Here is a 20,629-nt window from a genome sequence, read left to right as displayed (position 1 = left end):
CACAATAAGAATATTAACTTTATAGTATAGTAACGTATAGTATTATGGACGCATGATAAAGCTGTGTGAGTAATTTCAAATTCTTGCATTCAATTTTCTCATTTTAAATGTTGGAGAACATGTTTTCATTTAGAAAAAAGCCTCCACCAACCAGAAAAAATAAAAAAAAACACAAATTTCAAATATCAAAAAAACTAAATATATTTTTGCTGGAGAACAATGACTTAGCAATTACTTCCCAGGAGGCATTTGTGACATGTCACAGTAAGAACGGCACACGTGTAAATAATAACGTCAATGATGGCTGAACTAAACAATGTTTCTTCTATTACGTTTCTTAAATATTTATAGAATTTACTTCTTAATACATTTGTTACCCGGGTTCAGCTGCTTGTACTTAAACAAATTATTTGAGTGTTTCTTCCACCGCTGCACATGCACAGATGGCAACATCTGTCTCTGCAGCACAAGTGCAGCGTGCTTGTGTGTGTGTGTGTGTGTGTGTTTGAGCGTGCTAGTCGACAACAGACGATACATGTTCCCAGTCATGTGTTCTTGTGAACTGCTGCTCTGCGGCTTGTATCATTCCACCAATGTGCATTCCTATGATTATCATAATGTGTTAACGTCTGTGTGTGGGTGTGTGTTTGTGTGTTTGCCCTCTACCAAAGCACTCCAAGCTGTCATGGTTTTAGCCTCCTATGGTTAACATCTGCTGCATTTAGTGCTGCCATGTCGCTCCGTGATACACACACCGTCTAATAGAATCAAAAAGCACACGCTGCCGCAGTTTATCATGTGCCACACACACACACACACACACACACACACACACACACACACGCTCATTATTCTGTCAACCAGTGTACCGAAAACTGACACCTGTGCTGATCCTACAGTACTCAATACAATGAAATCCACGATGTTGACATATTTTTAATTTCATTTAAAAAAGCATCCAAAAAGTGGATATTTATACAATGTGTATATAGTGAGAGATATTGTCAGCGTGAAGTGTATGTTTTCACCTTCGTTATCTATTGAAAGTTAAAGGGTTACAGTCGTTTATCTTATGGACAGTTAAAATGTTTTAGACCTCCGTTGTGTCTGGACTCTTTTGAACTGGGCACTTCAACACTTTTGAAGTTGCTAAGAATCCCCCTGCTGCGTGGCATCAGCTCTGATGTGGAAGACTAGATGACTCCACTGATGCTCACTGATCATCAGCCGCCAATACCAAATATTTCTGGGCTCGCGAACCCAAACAATGCAAGCATCTGCTGGCGGAGCACTTCTTTAATGGAAAACCCTCTCTCTCTCTCTCTGTCTGTCCTTCGCTCGCCCATCCAGGCGCTAATGTAAATGAAAAGCAGTGGGACAGGGTGTGTTGTTAATGTGTGGACAGGGACAAAAAGCCGGGGTCTGGGGGTATTGTACTGGCCCTGTGACACACATCCCAACCTCACCTCACACACGCACACACGCACACACACACACACACACACACACACGTCACTCCATTGACGGCCCCTCAAAATCAATAAAAATGATCTTGAAGTCCATCCACCATTTGGCTACATCATCTTGGAAGAGCCTTCTTCAGGATAAAGCAGCCATACTGTACAATGGGCCAGGCGAGCGCATGTAATTTGCCATTGATTTCATCCCCCCCCCCCCCTCTTTCCTCCTGACTCCTTGCCGCTAGTCACTGCACACAACACAAAAAAAAAAAACTAACTTCATCATACACCCTGTTAATGCACACGCACAATACCCCTCTTTTCTCCTGCCCTCTGGTAATTTCACTTTCTTTATCTGTTTGGCTTTCTCTCTCGTTCCCCCTTTATGTCTTTGTGCCGCGGCCCTTTTCCTGAGCTCTCTTCACAGGTCACTGTTCCTCCTCCGCAGTAATGGACAACTTGTGCAAATGTTGTTTGTGCGCAACCAGTTTTTTCTTTTTTTTCCATTCGAGAATATTCCACAAATTGGCACTGCCATCAACCCGTTTGCGAAAACATTTTCCAACTGATATCATATTTATTTTCATTTTATACCATCAACTTTATCACGTTTCAAAGGGAATATTTTTTTACTAAATGTCACATCTCTTAATTAATCACAATTTGTGTTTCATTGGATAGCCTTTCATTTATTTTTCTGAGATTTTCTGACGCATAATGTGAACATTTGAAAAATTTGAATTGTATGACTGATTACTTACGCTGACTTTGTAATGCTTTAACGACATAATATGTTTTATACAAAACATTTCAACCACCAGTGAGAGAGCGAGAGAGAGAGGGAGAGAGAGAGAGAGCATCCTGTTGCCGTCAGCGCGGTGGCGATCAGCTAGCTGTCACGCAAAGACCATCAATTTTGGCATCATTAAAATGTGTATTTAACATAGAAACAGCTACATTTTTTACCCTTTTAAAGAGAATTTAAATTGAAAGATACATCTCACTGAAATGATGAGGCCCTTCAGCCGGTACATTGCGTACAATATCACCTGCAACTAAAACATTATTGATAATTTAACTTTTGGTCTCACACAATATCAGACCTGTGAGGGAGCGAGACTGGACAATACAAGGGATGATTTTCAAATTTATACTTCGGGAAACTGGTCTCAATAAGGTTTTGTGTCATTGCGTTTCCGTTTGTGTAACCGCCAATGACGTTTTCATCCGGAGTGATGACCGCTCTGAACTCGCTGATGAGGTCTCTCAGGCCACCACCGAACCAGGCGTGTGTTCTGACTGGTTAACGTCTCTCTCTGGCATCTCTGAGCATTCACTGCGATATGATTGCAAAGCCCGGTGTCTGTCACAACAAAGATGTGCAAGAACGCACATTCAACTTAGGCCCGAATCTAAAGAGCTTGTTGCGAACCCAACCACATGCAGCACTCATGTTCACACGTACAAGTGTGCGCGCACACACGTACACAGGCCCACACAAATAGACAACTGTCAGTCAGTCTTTGAGAGCAGTGTGTTGTTTGTTGAGTCTGACACTTTGCCTCAGCTGCTCTAAGCCTATTACTGTATTCTTTCTCTGCTGTTCACAACACACACACACACACACACACACACACACACACACACAGGGGGGGGGACTATCACTGAGACCTTATTCAATAAGTCGAGCATATCCTCCGGCCCTATCACACATCATTCTACCTTTCAAACACACGCTCCATCACACGCACACACACACACACATGTCGGAACCTTTTTTTCCGGGGTGGTGTTGTTGTCGCTGTTTGTCGAGAGTATCATTTACAGCCGAGGTGTTTGAAAAAAGACACCTCTCCCGTGGCGTGATGCGTGTGTGTGTGTGTGTCTCTTCAGAAAGGGGCTTTGCTGCTCCTGACACCGTTATCAGCTCCAGTCGAATGTATTTCTTATCGAGGTGAAGGTGTGGAGGGAGGTGTGTGTGTGTATATATGGGGGGGGGGGGCAACGATCGACAATACAAGCTTATCAAACGTCCTCAGCCGCGATTCAGGCTGCCACTCAAGACCCACGTGCACACGCACACACTCACACACACACACAGAAACACACAGACAGACGGCCTTCTTTTGATTGATAGATGGCTTTCCCAACAAATAGAAAGCTGGGATCAACATCCTCGTGGCCCCTTTTTACCTCACACACTCGTGCATTGGTTTTATGTGTGTCTGTGTGTGTGTGTGCGCGAGAGAGAGAGAGAGAGAACATTCCCGAGTAACAAAGGTGGGATTAGGGATGCATTAGTTGGCCGTGGAGCGAGAGGCCTGTCAATAACAGCAGCCAGAATAAACCCTGAATCCTCGATAAGAAGACAAAGGACGGGCCAGATAGCAGCAAGCAGAGGGAGGGAGAGAGAGGCGGAGGGGGGAGGGGGGGGGATCAATAGAGGGAGAGAGGAGGGGTGTGAAACAGAGAGAGATGGATGGATGGAGAGACAGAATGGGAATCAATATCAAGAGAGGCAGGAGGAGAGAAAGTTTTCACAAAGACAAGTGGGTGGGTGAGGTTGGGTGAGGATGAAGGGGAGGAGGGGGATAATGGAGGAGAACGGGCTGAGAGCCGGGATGCGGCTGAAAAGCGCGGTTTGGCTGAGATGGGTCGATAGTCATAGCTGTAATGTTGTTTTACAACCCGGCCAAAAGTTTGTGTATATTTACTGAGTAGAGGAGGAGGACTCTTGTGTGCATTTCTCAGAAAAGTGAGTCCGACCTAATCGGAAGTTGTTAAACAGTCCGGATAGACGTTTGCTTTTGGGTCCAGGAGGCCTCATGACTGACCACCTGTAGATGGGAGTCACCGGAATGTGTTCTCACGTTGCTCCGTGTTTTCCATCATTCATGTACTTTCACGTTTTAAGTTGAGCTACTTGTCGCCTCGACAAAGGCTTTGCATTGAGACCCTGGAGTACATGTCAACATTCACCCAGTCGTACGCTGAAGACATACCTAACTATTCATTAATACCCATGAAAACTCAAACAACCTTCTAAGTAATTTGGCCTTTTGTGTATTTCCCACATCAAAATGGACCCGATGAGCCTGTAATCAAACTGACTGAAGGATGACTCCGCTGCACCGTTTCCCTCCTCGATCGATGTAAATGGCAGATTGAGTTGTTACTGTAAAAGCCTCGTCCCTTCGTTAACTAGGCAGACGTCCTCCGAGGACAGCCGAGAGAGAGACGGCCTTCACTGCCTCGTGCCGAGCTTCAGCCTGAGAGTTTGTTCCAAGGTTATCACATACACGTCTTTAAATATTAAATCCCAAAACAGGCTGCTGGCTGTGTTGAAGGCTGGCTGTCAATAAAAAAAAGAGACTATTAATCTTGGTTTCACCGCTTCGACTTAAGAGACAAAGTGGACAAAATTGTCTTTCTTATCTACGGAATGATTTCCGATAAGAAAAGCCTCAGAAACAGCAAACTAAACCATCAAGCAGAAAGATTTTCCTCGAATTGGCACAAATCTAAATATTTTTCACATTTTTGTCGAATATGTATTTGTCTCATTTATTTATTTTTGTTACTTTTACTTCATGGTAATTTCTGTAATCACTGAATATGTTGAAAAAAGACTCCTCATGGAGTAAATCACAAACATTGTTTTTACAAATGACAAAAGCAAAATTCAATCATTGGCTGATATAAAACCACATAATTAAAAATTTAGTTTCGACAAACGCAGAAGACCACTTCTTTATTTTCTCACGCAGAGACCATGTGACATGCGTGGCTATTGGTACATCTAGTTTTTAGGGGCATTTTATTGTTGCTCGCAAAGAAGAATTTTTTCGGCATTCAGCCCGACGAGCCGTGTTCTGATGAAGGAGCTGAGGAACTCGGCGGTACGGCATTTATCATCCCGCCAAAGACATGCATGCATCTGGAATTGGCGGTTGAAGAGCGGCGGGCTCTTAGTCACAACAATCCCACGGAGGCTTGAACCAATGACAGCAGGGCGCGCGGCGCGTGAGGGAGGGAGGGGCGTGTGATTGTTTCACCGGCTCTCATTAATTGATTTCCTTCTTTCATTTACAGTGGGAACACTACACAGGTCTGGGAGGTATAGGTAATGATACAGAGGCAGAGACATGAATACCAAGGGGGGAGAGAGGGGGAGAGAGGAGGCGACAGAGGGCATCCTGTCGCCGTCAGCGCGGCGGCGAGCAGCTAGCTGTCACGCAAAGACACAATGAGGCCCGGCGACAAACAGCCACTTAAAAAAAACAGCCTGGCAACAGAGAGGAAATTCAATTAGAGAAGTAATTAGTAGATACAGGGCCAGGCAGCGGGCTGCCGCGACGCCACAACACAGGAATTAATAGGCACGGATCGGAGGAGGACGCTGTCATAATTAAGAGGCAATCACCTATGTCAATGAATACCTAAAAAAAAAAAAACACACACGGCCCCTCCAACGCAAAACTATTAATTCAGTGATCAAAAAATATTTCAGGAGATGATTAATACAGCAAATTCATTTTAAAAGACTAATTTCTGGAAAGATAGCAAGACAATTGCACATAATGTCCTCCGCTTGGCATTTATATTGCTAATTAATTTTTTTCTTTCTGATAATTTGTGCATTGCTCTTCCCTCTTCTTCCCCTGTCCCCCACCCCACCCTCCTCTCCGTGTGTGTGTGTGTTGCACCAATGGAGGCAGTGTTGCCGCAGCAAATACACAGCTGAGCGGGGCCGAGTCTCCAAACGCCGCCCCGCTTAAACTCCGCCACGCATGGACGAAGGAAACAACACGAGCGCAAACAGAGCAGCAGAACTTTTTGTTTCCTTCTTCAACTCCACGACATCCCTCCGCCCTCCCCTTATTTACTCCCCCCAACCTCCCGCCCTCTACCCCCTCCACGGATACAAAAGAGCCAGCAATTAAATTAGACGATAAGGATGTGAAATAAATCAGCAGGTTATTGATTGATTTGTCTCTCTCTTGGGGGTGCGGGGGGGGGGCAGCTATCATTGCAAACCAACGGCTCCTCTATCGCTAACTAATTACTCTGTTTCTGAAATCCCTCCGATGAGACACAGAGGTTCCATACAACAGATAGAGAGGCTTTGCAAAAGACACCCCAGCAAAGGCAGACGGAGGGACGTGAAGGACTAGAGAATCATCAGAGAGTGTAAACAGGAGAAAGGTTTCAGCCTCGCTGTCTGACATGCAATAAGTGATGGGACCGTTTGTCCCGCAGCCTGATGTTGCCGTCATCTCCCATCAGTCCTGATGCCGCCGGCAAGCAATTCATCACAAACTACTAAGCACCAAGCTGATGTTTAGCAGATAAACACAACATGCAAGTTTACTGGCCAGACAAATGCTCATATTTTAAAAAGATGTCACTTCATAATAATATTATGCAATGTAATACTCCATGCCAACCATCATAAAAAAGGCTGATTTGGGATCTCTGATGAATAGGGAACAAAATATTTCTGTTAGATTTGAATAGATTTGAGCATTCTGCTTGTGACCAATCGCCACAGGTTCCATCTGTCCAAGAGTTGTGAGGATTGATTCTCAAAGTATTATTATTGTTTCCGTGTAGTGAGAGAGCATAACCATCTGAAAACCCTTGAGATGTATTTTCAGGCCCAGCGGAGGATTCCTGACCCTCAAATAGGAAACACTACACCACCCAGACGTTTTCATCCACCGTTCAGCTCAAGTGTTGATCTGACTATAAGTCTACACATTAGGACAAAGGCCCATGAACAGTACAAACCGCTTCAAACCTAAAAGATACAAAATGATCTCAAGGTTTCCAAAATCTTGTTCTTACATCACCTAGACACCTACACTACAACCACCAACCCATTAACGGGTTAAAATGAGGTCAGAAATCACCCCGATTTCAGTCAGAAGGAGGTTGATTTTGCTCTATTCTATTCTATCCTATTCATATTTATTTAATGAGCTAAATATTGACGTGAACTTCGTGAAAGAACACCAAACCAATAAAGACACTCTATTTTCTGTTGACTCAACAAACCAGAGAGAAATATCTTCACATTGTATTTCATCTTCTACGCGGAAATGAAAAGCGAGGCCCATCACAGGCTGTGATGGTGAGCTGACTTTCCACATCTTTCAAAAACGGATTTAGTTTCTCCGGCTCGGTTAAAAAACGGAGGGAGATCTCCATACGCCAAATTTACATATTCATCTCTGACAGTTGGGGGTTATTCAGGGCCCTATTTTGGAGTGACGTGAGAGAAAAAATATCCATTTAGTCATATCATCACCTACGATCTGGACCCATAAGCCTGGCAATGGGCTGAGAGGGGAGGATAACACTAATATGGCCTCAGATTTCTATGCGGGACTAGTTAATGCTATTTACTGAAGAAGGTAGATGATCGACTGGGGAGCAGAGAGGAGAAGAGAGGGAAGGAGACGGACATTAAGTGGCCTTCGGAGTCCGTTGTTGCTGCTTTGAGAGCCAATTACCAGGCTAATGGAGTTAATGCCAGAGATGAGATGGGCTCCGGAGATGAGTGAGGAGAGAGGACGGCGGGCACGAGGCAGACTGCAGCAGAGAGCGCGATTAGTGTTTGGTAATCTGATGGGCGAATCATTTAGGCATCAAACATACTGCAACACATTAGGAAAGACACCAAAAAGGGTTTTGGAGGGAGCAAGAAAGCGCGCGACAAAACACGCCGGCGCCGACGAGATCGGTCTCGGTTTCATGATCCGTCATGTTAGGCCGCAGATTAAAAGTGTGATCTCCGGGCTTATGAACGATTTAGCCAATTACAAACGTTATCTAAAAACGCTTTAATTTGCCATTCAGAGCTGCAACAGGGGCCCTCGGAGCCGTCAATGAGGGTGATTAGAGCCCAGATTGCTGCTTCGAAAGGCCCCAAACATCTGCTGTCGGAGTGACTTGGAGACGTCAACACGGGGGAAAAAAAAAAAAACTGTTCTTCAGATCCTGGCATCTGATTGGAGAGGGGAGGAGACGAGAGGAGGAGAGGGGAGGAGAGCGAGAGGAGGAGAGGAGGAAGAAGAAGGGGAGAGGAAGAAGAAAATGAGATTAGAAAAATAGAGGAAACAAGAAGTGGAAGGACCTGAGTTGGTCGGCTGCCAGCTCAGTGTGACAGGGAAGGCCCATCTGTGCTCCCCGACACTCAAGATGGCAGATGTAGAAGCAGATTGATTTTCATTCAGCTGTCATGATACACAAGTGGAAGAAGAAACACTCGCGTGCACACACAAACACACACACACACACACACACACACACACACACACACACACACATGTTCGTGGCGTTCGAGAGCTCTGTCAAGTGCCCGGGCTGCTGTTGGCTGTCGGTCTGCCAAGCTGTTTCTCTCCTTCCTGTAATTTCCTCATTCTCTCTCCCTCCCTCCCTCTCCCTCCCTCCCTCTGTCTCTCTCAACGAGCGCTAGCAGAATCTCAACGCCACATCTGGCGCTCAAATTAAATCATTTACAGTCCATAGAGAGAAGCGCGTTTAGCGACAATACAGCCGGCGGGGAATCAGCGTGTTTTCTCTAAGCTGTGACACCATCGTCTCCTGCGGCATCTGATTAGATGTCATCGCGGCGCTGTTCAGATGTGCGAGACGTGTTCTCTGGCTGCCCGTTATAAACCGGAGGGTTGCAAATGTCATGGAAGGGGGCGATCATCTGGTGGCGTCGCCTCTGACACCTGCACTCCTTCCTCTGACATCTGCAGGTCTCTCATCGGGTTTTATATTTATATTTTCCCGTATACTTCCACATATATTCACCATGTCTCATTTGTGTATGGGTTTGAGATCATGAGTTCAAATATGTGTAATTCAAACCTTCTAAATGAGTCTCACAGGTCCTCGGCCTCCGAGGAAACGGACCTCTGACGACGCTGTTCAAACCCGAAGTGCAAATGAGACCTGATCCGAAAGGGACCCGAAAGGACAGTCAGACCGCGTCCTGGTGCACCACAGGTAATACAGTCTGATCTAAATAATGATTGACCCAACAGACCCCGACAGCGCCGTGATGCTCCAGCAACTAACAAGCAGCCGCACTCAAACAACATGACAATTTGTGTCAAAGAGCAAATGTTCCTCCTGTAGTCATCTAGTACCTCTTGATCACTCGGATCCACTCATTTCTTTGACCAAAGAGAATCATACAGGAAGTCACAGGTATGAGACAGGCTGCATTTGTGACCCTGATTGATGATAAGAGCACAATATAAACCCGTAAAAGTAAAGAGTAAAAGTAAAGTAAAAGTCTGCCCCGATATAGCCAAGTAAACTAAGTAATTAATTAGTTTGTATGGTTTTTCCCGCAGGCCTTAACTTTACACGCGTTCTTCAGGACCGATCAGCCGTGGCTTCCAACCTGCTCGCGGCTCTCTGTACTTACTATAAGTATATAAAACAAGGTAGAATAAAGCAGTAGTGCCACGAACAAAGGCCTGAAGAAAAACACCTGCAATTGATTGAAAAAGGTTGATTTTAAATGCAGTAAAATAATAGCACCCCGTTAGCATCTTATTTTAGCTTGTCTTAAGAAAGCCAGTATTCAATAACAGACTCAAATTATGTTAAGAGAAAAAAGGTGTTTCACATTGAAAGCACAAAACACACATTCACATGCTGACTGCTGTGCATAATCTGTCCACACCCTCCAAAAGAGAAGAATAATGACCCCTGGAGTTCTGTCAATCAGCTAATACTGACACTAATAGAACATTCGACTCACTGCTAATCACATTCAGCTGCATTTTACTGCTGCTCTGTCAATGGCTGATTCTGGCCTAATAAAATCATAAAATATTTATTTTTTCTTTTTCTCCTCCATTTTGGGAAGCCCCATAGAAGGCTATTGACTTGTAGCGCAGCCTGGGAACGGACTGACTCCTGTGAAAACCCTATAAAACACGAGCCTGGTGGTCATCCATCATTGGAGCCGGACAGCACGGGCCTTTGTCTGTCCGGCTCCGGCACCGGCCAGAACTGGACTGTTCTGGCTATCAGCAGTGTGTGTGTGTGTGTGTGTGTGTGTGTGTGTGTGTGTGTGTGTGTGTGAGAGAGAGAGAGGGAGGCAGTTGACCTTGTGTCAATTAGGAGCCCATATCGCTCCATTCCCCAGGGGCGAGGCTGCCTCGGAAACATTAAATCATTTCATTCCCTTCAAACTGATCCCGCTGTTTCCCCCCTTACACTCCGCCTGCGTCTGAAAGCACCCGCTGCCCGGCCGACATTCTCACAGACGGAAGCAGTTTGAACCTCGGAGGCTGCGATGCTGCAGTAATGCCTTGTTTAGGGAAAGAACTAAAAGGGCAATTACCCTTCAAACAGAAGCCCAAAATGTCGACTTCGTGAGGTTTTATTTGGTTCATTTAGGACAGCAGGAATGCGATGGAAGGTTTCATCTGTATACAAAACTGAACCGGACATGCTGTATCTAATGGCATTGCAGTAGCACCTTTTGCAGTGGCCGCTGTATAAGAGCGGCGGCCAGTAGACAACAGAGAGGCCGCACGCACTAAAAAGTCGAGCCGGGAATCCTCACAATCCTCGAAAGGACTTGTTCTCCATGAACAGTTAAAGACACGAGAGGCTGATGATATTGAGTGTTGAGCTTGTCGTCTGTAAATTAACAGGAACGTGTGAATAATATCATATGCAAAAACATAAGAAAACTATCAGCAGACTAAACAAACTCAAATATATTGGAATGTACTTCCATTGAAATGTTGATTTAGTTTGCATGAACACACACATACACACACACACAAACACACACACACACACTTAAACTCGTTAAACTTCATGCAAATTCTTGACTGATTTAGTAATAAATCCCATATTTCCGATCGTTGTTTGTTGGTGGCAGACTCCAAATCAGCTTTTCCATAAAATCCTCTTTGACAAAATGTGGCAAACTATTGTTGTTCTTTGTCTCCACATCACTCTAATCCTCTTTCTCTCTCTCTCTCGGCCTCTCCGTCCCCACATCCGCACTCCCCAACCGCAGGGAAATGCCTCAGTACTGACCGGCGTGAGCGCACACGCACACGCACACGCACACACACACACACACACACACATACACACTCACGGTCGGCTCTGTAGGTCTTACTGGGAGGCTAAGCTGTGTGGTCACATTTTACATATGTGTGTATCCGTGTAGAATGCGGAGTTGGCCTGGGTGTCACTGGGTTTTGGTGTGTGTGTGTGTGTGTGTGAGGGAGGGGGGGGGGGGGGGGGGGGGGGCTACAGTAGATGGACTTGGCCGGACTGAGGAGCGGGCTAGTCGGATTTGGCTATTCTGACTGTGTGTGTAACTTGTTGGATACGCTGTGCTTGATTGGGGTTGCTGTCTTCATACGTGCCTGCCTGCATGCGTGTGTGTGCGTGTGTGTCTGTGTGTGTGTCTTTGGCCCTTGTCATAGGTATGCTACAGATCAGTTTAAGCCTTATAAACCTATTGTTGTGCAATAAAACCATCCTGTCTCTCCTCGTATAGCCTCTTTGTGTTGGCTATCCGTGCTCCTACCAACATGCACCCACACTGATGTCTTAGTGCCTCCGTTTCATTTCGTTAAATGTTACTCAGGTTTAATTGGTTTCAGGGTTGAGGTGTCATGGAATTGAATTCATAAATGATAAAAAAAAAACATATGGGACGTTTGAATGACCCTTAAGCATAAAGGGAAGAGGTGGATGGGATTGAGTGAGCTGCTGTGCTACTGATGCTGCTTCACAAATAAACCCAATGCAAATGTATTTGCCAAACAAAGCGTGTACATTGCAGATGAACGAGTACACAATTTTTGGATAACTTGTTATATGAGATCCAAATGAAAATAAAACTAAGCCATCTAAAATCAGTACAGAGGTTTGCACAGAAGTAAGCACGCTAAAACTGTCAGGGATGGGGGTGGAATGCAGGACTCAGACGCAGACTTGCGGGAAACAAAAGACTTTAATAGTCACAAGGGTCAAAAAACACAGGAACCGGGGCAAACGCACACAGGCAAGAGACTACGGCGATCCAAGACGAAAGACATGCGTGGCGAAAGACAATGACGCGACAAGTGACACAAGAGACACACGGCTTAAATACACAAGGGAGGTGCAGGTGATTGGACACAGGTGGAAACTATTAGACGAACACAGGGGATGACGAGACAAGGCAGGAAGTGAAGTTACCCGGGGACACGAGTGGCAGAAAACTACAAAATAAGACAGGAAGTGAACCACACCGTGACAGTACCCCCCCCTTAAGGGCCGAATTCCAGACGGCCAACACTAGAGCGAACAAGGGGTGGGTGGGGAGGGAAACCAGAGACGTTGGTCGGACCACCCTGGAAACTCTGGCGGGCGGCCTGGCGGGCGGCCCGACCGGCGGGGAGCCTCTGGGGGTCGGCCCGGCGGGCGGCCAGACGAGCGGGGAGCCTCTGGGGGTCGGCCCGGCGGGCGGTCACCAATCCGGCTCCGGAGCGGCGACTGCAGGGCACGGAACGTCTCTAGAATGGCAGACTCTGAGACACGGGAAACGTCTGGGGTAGTCGTCGTCGGCAGCTCGGGGACACGGGAAACGTCCGGGTTAGTAGTCGTCGTCGGCAGCTCGGGGACACGGGAAACGTCCGGGTTAGTAGTCGTCGTCGGCTCGGGGACACGGGAAACGTCCGGGTTAGTAGTCGTCGTCGGCTCGGGGACACGGGAAACCTCCGGGGTAGTCGGCGGCGGCGGCTCGGGGACACGGAACACCTCCGCAGTGAGGTCCGGCTCGGGGACACGGAACACCTCCGCAGTGAGGTCCGGCTCGGGGACACGGAACACCTCCGCAGTGAGGTCCGGCTCGGGGACACGGAACACCTCCGCAGTGAGGTCCGGCTCGGGGACACGGAACACCTCCGCAGTGAGGTCCGGCTCGGGGACACGGAACACCTCCGCAGTGAGGTCCGGCTCGGGGACACGGAACACCTCCGTAGTCGGCTCCGGCTCGGGGACACGGAACACCTCCGCAGTCTGCTCCGGCTCGGGGACACGGAACACCTCCGCAGTCTGCTCCGGCTCGGGGACACGGAACACCTCCGCAGTCGGCTCCGGCTCGGGGACACGGAACACCTCCGTAGTCGGCTCCGGCTCGGGGACACGGAACACCTCCGCAGTCTGCTCCGCCTCGGGGACACGGAACACCTCCGCAATCGGCGGCGGCTCAGCCCCCCCATAACCCACCCCGTAGCCCCCCCTCAAGGGCCGGATCCCAGACGGCCCTCAAATCACCAACGGGAGGGTGGGAGAGGACCATGGGATGGGAGGGAGGGAGCCTGAGTCTCGGAGCGGGGACTGGCCGAGTCGGGGGCATGGAGCGTGGGGCCGGTACTGGTCGGGTCGGGGGCATGGAGCGTGGGGCCGGTACTGGTCGGGTCGGGGGCATGGAGCGTGGGGCCGGAACTGGTCGGGTCGGGGGCATGGAGCGTGGCGCCGGAACTGGTCGGGTCGGGGGCATGGAGCGTGGCGCCGGAACTGGTCGGGTCGGGGGCATGGAGCGTGGCGCCGGAACTGGTCGGGTCGGGGGCATGGAGCGTGGCGCCGGAACTGGTCGGGGGCATGGCTGAGAGTCGGGCCGGCCCAGCGGGAACGGGAGAACGCTGCGGCGGCCCAGCGGGAACGGGAGAACGCTGCGGCGGCCCAGCGGGAACGGGAGAACGCTGCGGCGGCCCAGCGGGAACGGGAGAACGCTGCGGCGGCCCAGCGGGAACGGGAGATCGCTTCTTCCGCTTGCTCCTCCTAGGGTTAAGGAGGTCCCGGAGCTCGAGGCAGGCGAGCTGATAGCTCCTGGGACCAAAAACACAGTTTGTTTTCCGCTGCCAGAAGGGACTCCTTACGTCCAGGTAGTCCGGACCGTAGTCTGGCAGCGGGTCTGCTGAGCCCTTCTTTGGTCGCGTCATTCTGTCAGGGATGGGGGTGGAATGCAGGACTCAGACGCAGACTTGCGGGAAACAAAAGACTTTAATAGTCTTAAGGGTCAAAAAACACAGGAACCGGGGCAAACGCACACAGGCAAGAGACTACGGCGATCCAAGACGAAAGACATGCGTGGCGAAAGACAATGACGCGACAAGTGACACAAGAGACACACGGCTTAAATACACAAGGGAGGTGCAGGTGATTGGACACAGGTGGAAACTATTAGACGAACACAGGGGATGACGAGACAAGGCAGGAAGTGAAGTTACCCGGGGACACGAGTGGCAGAAAACTACAAAATAAGACAGGAAGTGAACCACACCGTGACAAAAACGGTTGCATTGGTAACGACACAAATGAAAATGTCTGCCTCTCTGACCACACTGATACCTTCGTTTGAATGGTATTTCTACTATTCTATTTCCCTGCTCAGACTAGCATCACAATGTCTGACTTTGGTTTCATTAAACTGATTGTGAACAAACTAATATACCCTTCCACAAAACCTTGACGTTTTTACTGCGTTCTGTGGCAAATTTAAGTTACCAAATATGAATCCAATAGTTATTAAAACGATGCTCCCTCTTGCAAACCAGCGCTGAAAACACATTCCACCTCCATCTCTTTTAAGACAGAAAAGAGTAAAGAATTGCAATAGAGAAACTGCATAAGCTGCAGCTGTGGCTCAATTGAAATCTTTGGGAAAACCGAAGCCTAGACACAAACAATAGTATAGCATCATAGATAAGAGAGCAAACTAGTAGGGCGATCATTCACATTATGACACGCTCCACAGCTCCAGAGCGGTAAGACTAATTATAATTCAGTTTGATCCACCAAACTTCCCGGAGCTCTCGCACCATTGTCATACAAACGCTTGTCTCCAGATAACAATATTGATCTTTGAAATTGTTTTCCATGCAACTCTAGCTTCATTAAAATTGAATAGAGCAAATGCAAAAAGTGTCCATGAATCTGTGATTATTCCCCCTCCCCCCGGACTCCTCAGGAACGCCCCTGCGCTGCGGTTGCTGTGAAGTCTCCCCGCCGGTGCGCTGATTAAAGTGGATTTAGAGCTTGTTGCTTTTGATCAAAGTCCAGCTGATATCAGAATTGCGGACCAGCTAAGCTCTCAGAGCCAAATCCATAATAATACTCTTACACCACAACCCACAACAAAGAGACAGCCAACACAAGTAAATAAACGTGGGCAGAAAATATCATTTGAGGGCCCCTCCCAATAATACGGCTGAATACAAACTGCCATAATTGGTGGGAGAATTAGGTTGACAAGAGACGGGAGTTTGACAGTAAATCCATTCAGCTCAACTGTTTACAATTGAGGCTTTTGGAGAAATGGTGGATTATGGATTTGTAAAACTATTTTACTTTAGATTTGAATGATTGGTCCACTGCAAGAAAGCAAAAACAAAATCCACAATGTAAAAAACCCAAAAATATTACGATGGAGTGAGTATCAGTGTTTTGAAGTGGCGGCCGAGCTCTTAATGTGCTGCGTCCAATTTCACTGTCAATATTGCCTCCCTTAATACTGACCCCCAACAGCCGCTGCACAGCGGGGATGGGGCAAAACTACGGTGTAATGTCTTAATGCACGCACGCACACGGCGCTCTATCCCGGTCGGCGCGTTGGCCTCTCCTCCTCTGGCAGAGTGATGGGGAAGTTTTTCTCCGTCAGCCTCTTAAGTGTCTGGCCTTCAGCTATATTACCTCCTTCCTCTCGTCTCCTCCACCACAGCTTAATGTGTTTGATGCAACATCAGGCGCGGAGGGGAGGGCACAAGGCGGACAGTGTCCTTTTTTGGGGGGGGGGGTTCTTTGGAGCCAAAACAGGCATCAGCTAAAGCACGAGGATAAAGGCCCGAGTCCATGCGAGTCCGTCCGTCCGCTCTCTTAACAGATCGCCCGGCTTCTTTTCAAAGCCGGCCACTCTCGCCGGGCCGCCGCATCTCAGGGCTTTTGTGCTCCCCATCCCACCACTGCAACCACCCACCCCCGCCTCTCCACCCGCTGCTGAGTGTCCGTAATGGCCCAGACGGGGAAGGGGTGTGTGTGTGTGTGTTGGGAGGGGGGGGGGGGGGGGGGGGGATAAGAAAATGATGGAATGGAGGAACGGAGCGAGAAAAGGAGAGCGAGCGGAGGAACTAGAGGGTGAAGGAAAGGTAGGGACAAAAGGGGGAGAGAGGAGAGTGAAGGAGAGAGCGGTTGCAGAGGAGCGACATGGGACATAAGGGCGCGATGAGCGCGGGCGGGGGGAGTGGGGTGAGGGGAGGGGGGGGGGGGGGGGGGGGGCAGGGGAAGGAGGCCGAGTCTTTAGGAAGAAGCCAGGCGGCACTAAGCGTCTCTGTCGCTGCGCAGTCAGGCCTGCTTTCCCTCTGGCCAGGACCCCCCCCCCTCCCTCTCCCATCCTGCCCTCCTCTCCTCCCCAGTCCGCTTCATCCTCTCATCCTCACACACTTCTAAGGACCCTCCGTTGCATTACTTTAAACCCATTGAACCGGAGGCTGTCTTTCACTGTCGTCATTTATAGGTTTGTGGCGGTCAATACAGGCCACATGTTATAATGAGGACACGTTAAGCTTATCAGCACGTGAGAGGAACTATGCGCGTTCAAAGTACTTTTTGTTTGTAAAGTTTGTTTTCATGCAGTTTTCTCAGCATCCTTGAGGCCTGTTGAGGGCAAATTTCTGGATTATGATATTGAGCTGCATGAAAAACAAATAAGCCCTCGTAAAAAGAGTGGCAGCCTTTACACATCATCATTTTGGATTTTGTAGAACACATTTGCGATGCGTTATGACACAAAACACTATGGAGGGTCTTTTCAGGTTAAATAAATGAATCTAGACTCAGCAAGATGCAACACTGGTGCTTCACTAAATGATGGGCCATCAGAGCTGTATCTTCATTTAGACTTCCTTTGCAAAAGAATAAAATAATTATACCAAATTGTTTTAAATCAGTCTTTTTACATTGTTGCTGCTGAACTAACTGATGAGTCAACTTGATTTAGTTATGTTTAATCCTAATGCTTTTTCTTAAAACAGTAATTTATATATTGATGACGAGGACTATACCTCCTAGGTGCAGGATCATCACATTTTGGATTTTGACAATTATTGTAACTGAGGTGAAGCTGAAAACCATCTCCACTGTGAAATAATAAAAAAGCAAGGTAAAGCATGTACATATGACAACGGTATATATTGACACCTCAGAAACGCAAAAAGACTATTTGCCTGTAACCAACTACAGTCTTCATGGTCCTCACAGAGATTGAAACACAAAGAGCCCCCCGCCATCCCGCGCACACACACACACACACACACACACACACACACACACACACACACACACACACACAGGCCTCAGGACTAATTGCTAGATTGGAGCAGATTTTCTAGTTCAGTTCAGGGCTGTAATTGTGAGGAGTCAGGGAGGAATGACAGGGCTTCAAGCTGAGAGAACAAATCACCAGGGGCGGCCGATTACACTGCACTGATGTTCACATGTCCATTCGTGTGTGCTTGTGTGTGGCAGTGGGGAGGGGGGGGGGGGTTGAGGGGTTAAGCCAACCATCTCTCAATTCCAGGTTTCCGTGGCACTGACCCCAAACTGCCACGCACACGCACACCCTGTTGACCCCTGTAAAGCCATTATCAGAAGCTACTTGTGTTGTCAGAAGGCCACCACTCAACTGAGAGTGCTTCTCTCTCTGAAAGATAATGACAAATATGAAGACTCCATAAATACCCCACAATGTTTTAATATATTCACCCTGTGCAAATAATAGAAAAGGCTGTTTACAGAATTATAGCATAAGCTTTGAAGTTGCTCTTGACCTACACATGTTTTTAAGGTCATTTAATAATTAATAACACATCATAGCCCATGGAGTAGAGGCGCAAGTACCAAACCAGACACCGGTTTGGGTAGATGGGGACATCTGATCGCAGAAAGTAAATATCTGAATGCGACACACTCACTCTGACTCGGATCAGAGTGTGCAGGGTGTTCACACTGGAAAAGGAGGGAAAATAACATGTCCAGCATCGTTTACACAGTGAGAAAGTCCCCACTGAGGTTTATAGGTCAAACAAGCACAGGACTTTGGTCCAGGAGGAGCAAAGTTAAAAGTTATTTGAGAAAGAAACATTGTATGAAATGAGTGTATTTGAGGTCACTCACCAAGCGGTGTTATACGACGCATTGCTCTGGAAATGTGTTGGCAAACCAACCTTGATTTTGGAGAATGCCATAAACGCTGCCCCATTCTTCCCATAATGTGAAAGAAGGCAACCCAGACAGGGGCTGTTTAAAACTGCTAATATAACGGGGTGTCACTCACACACGCACACAGGTCCTCTGACAGCGGGATAAAAAGATCTCCCTCGACTCCATCCCGGCTCCACCTCTCCTCCTCCATCTGCGGGAGCCTCATCAGACACAGCGGGACAGGAAGGAGACGGCAACAGACACGTGCGCACACACACACAGACACACACTCTTACCCACAGAGACAGACAGACAGGCATACAGACAGAAACCTCCCTCTGAGCAGAACCACAGGCCTTTTGCTACCAGATAAATCTGCATGAAAATACTAGCGCAGTCAGCAACGCCTGCGTGGAAACTCCTCGTGGCCTCTGACAGTTATTTCTCACACCCTCCACATGTTTTTTGAGAAGAGTCACCCTGCTAATTTCTTTTTTTTTCTGTCTCCCTCAGACACCCAATGAAACAGTTCTGTGTCACACAAGTCACAAAGCAAGTCAATCATTCATCCAATCTTTCAAGCTTACCTTGCAGTGATGTCACGGTTGTCGTTATGACAAGGCCTACGGTCCTGATGTCTGATTGGACGCCGGCCTACGTCCCAATTAGCATTACATCCATGGCGGGAGACGCAGATGACTCCCCTTGTCTTTTTTCTGGCCATATTTAGGTTTGTGGTTGTTTTGCTACTTGTCTCACCTACAACCATGTCCTACTTCTTTTACCTGAACTGGTTTCGTCTTTTTCAGCCTTCTGTTACACTTATACAGAAAAGTGATATATTTATGTCCATTTCAACCCCCGGTCACGATGGTCTACAAAGTTTACTACCAATGACCTGACCTCCTCCACCTGCTCCTGCATGAACCGCTTCCTCCACCCGTTAACCCCCGTCTCAAACACGTCCCCAACCTTCCTCTCCCGGCCCTGGCACCTTCATTTGCGGCCTCTCCTCAGCCTCCCTGGCCCTCACCTATCTCACAGCTTCGACCGCTTTTCCGCGTCCGGCCACACCCACCCACCTTCGCACCTTTTTTTTCGGCCCGGCCTCCCCCGGCCCGTCATCTCCCCAGCCTCAGAGCTCCTACACCGGCCTCGGCTCTGCCTGTCCCTGCCTCTCCTCCAGCCTGCCTTTCCCTCAGCCCCAGCCTTCTGCAGTGTTCAAGGGGAGAGCCAGCTAGGAATGCTGTGGCTCTAGACGTTTTGTCCAAGCCCTAGGTCTCTTTCACTGAGGCAAGATTAGTTCATACAAAAACTCAACAATACGCCACTGAAAGCCATTGTTGATATTCAACATTTTTCACATAGCGGAGCAGAATAGACAATGCGGCAGCCGGGAAAGCCCGAAGCGGACTCACAGGGTTGATGGCTGATGGTATCTCAGCTGAGAGAGGGCCTTAATCCCTCTGATACGCGCACACACACAAGTACACACACACACCAGAGACAGCAAAATCAATACTTCGCTTCCTTCTGTGTGTGGATCAGTGGGTGGGTTTGATAATAAAAAAGAGAATAGTACGGTTTCTACCTGTGTGTGTGTGTGTGTGCGTACTGGATGTAGTGTTGGACTGTCCTGGCACAAAACCAATCAATCGAATCATTTATATGTGTTTACATTGGAGCTAGTTCCTGGTGCATCACACATACGCGTTCAAGGGAACCTCTGAATTGTGCCAGACACTGCGGAGCACTAGCAAACAGTACATGACCAACGAGAAGTGTGAGTGGATGGGGAATGAGTCAAAAGTGCATCATTTTACACTGAAATGCAGTGGAGTAGAAGTACAAGAAGTAAATGCTCAAGTAAACATAATTATACTGCAAAAGCACAGTACCTGAGCAAATGCACTTAGTTTCCACCA

At 47.9% G+C, this 20,629-nt stretch overlaps 1 long non-coding RNA gene across 3 annotated transcripts in view; it reads right to left on the bottom strand.

The window, feature by feature from the left end:
- The window catches only part of LOC144411368 (uncharacterized), a 63,351-nt gene extending 43,396 nt beyond the window's left edge, over positions 1-19,955 (bottom strand). For 2 of the 3 annotated variants that reach the window (XR_013468523.1, XR_013468525.1), the window contains exon 1: positions 19,292-19,954. This is a non-coding gene — a long non-coding RNA (uncharacterized LOC144411368). Of the gene's footprint in view, positions 1-19,291 lie in introns of all 3 variants that reach the window. The other variant, XR_013468524.1, reaches the window with a different exon arrangement.
- Between the last annotated feature and the right edge of the window lie 674 nt (positions 19,956-20,629).

This window comes from Gasterosteus aculeatus, chromosome 8 (genome assembly GCF_964276395.1).
Source record: "Gasterosteus aculeatus chromosome 8, fGasAcu3.hap1.1, whole genome shotgun sequence".
NCBI classification, from domain to species: Eukaryota; Metazoa; Chordata; class Actinopteri; order Perciformes; family Gasterosteidae; genus Gasterosteus; species Gasterosteus aculeatus.
Note: the sequence above shows the minus strand (reverse complement) of the source record. Positions and strands in the feature narration are given on the sequence as shown.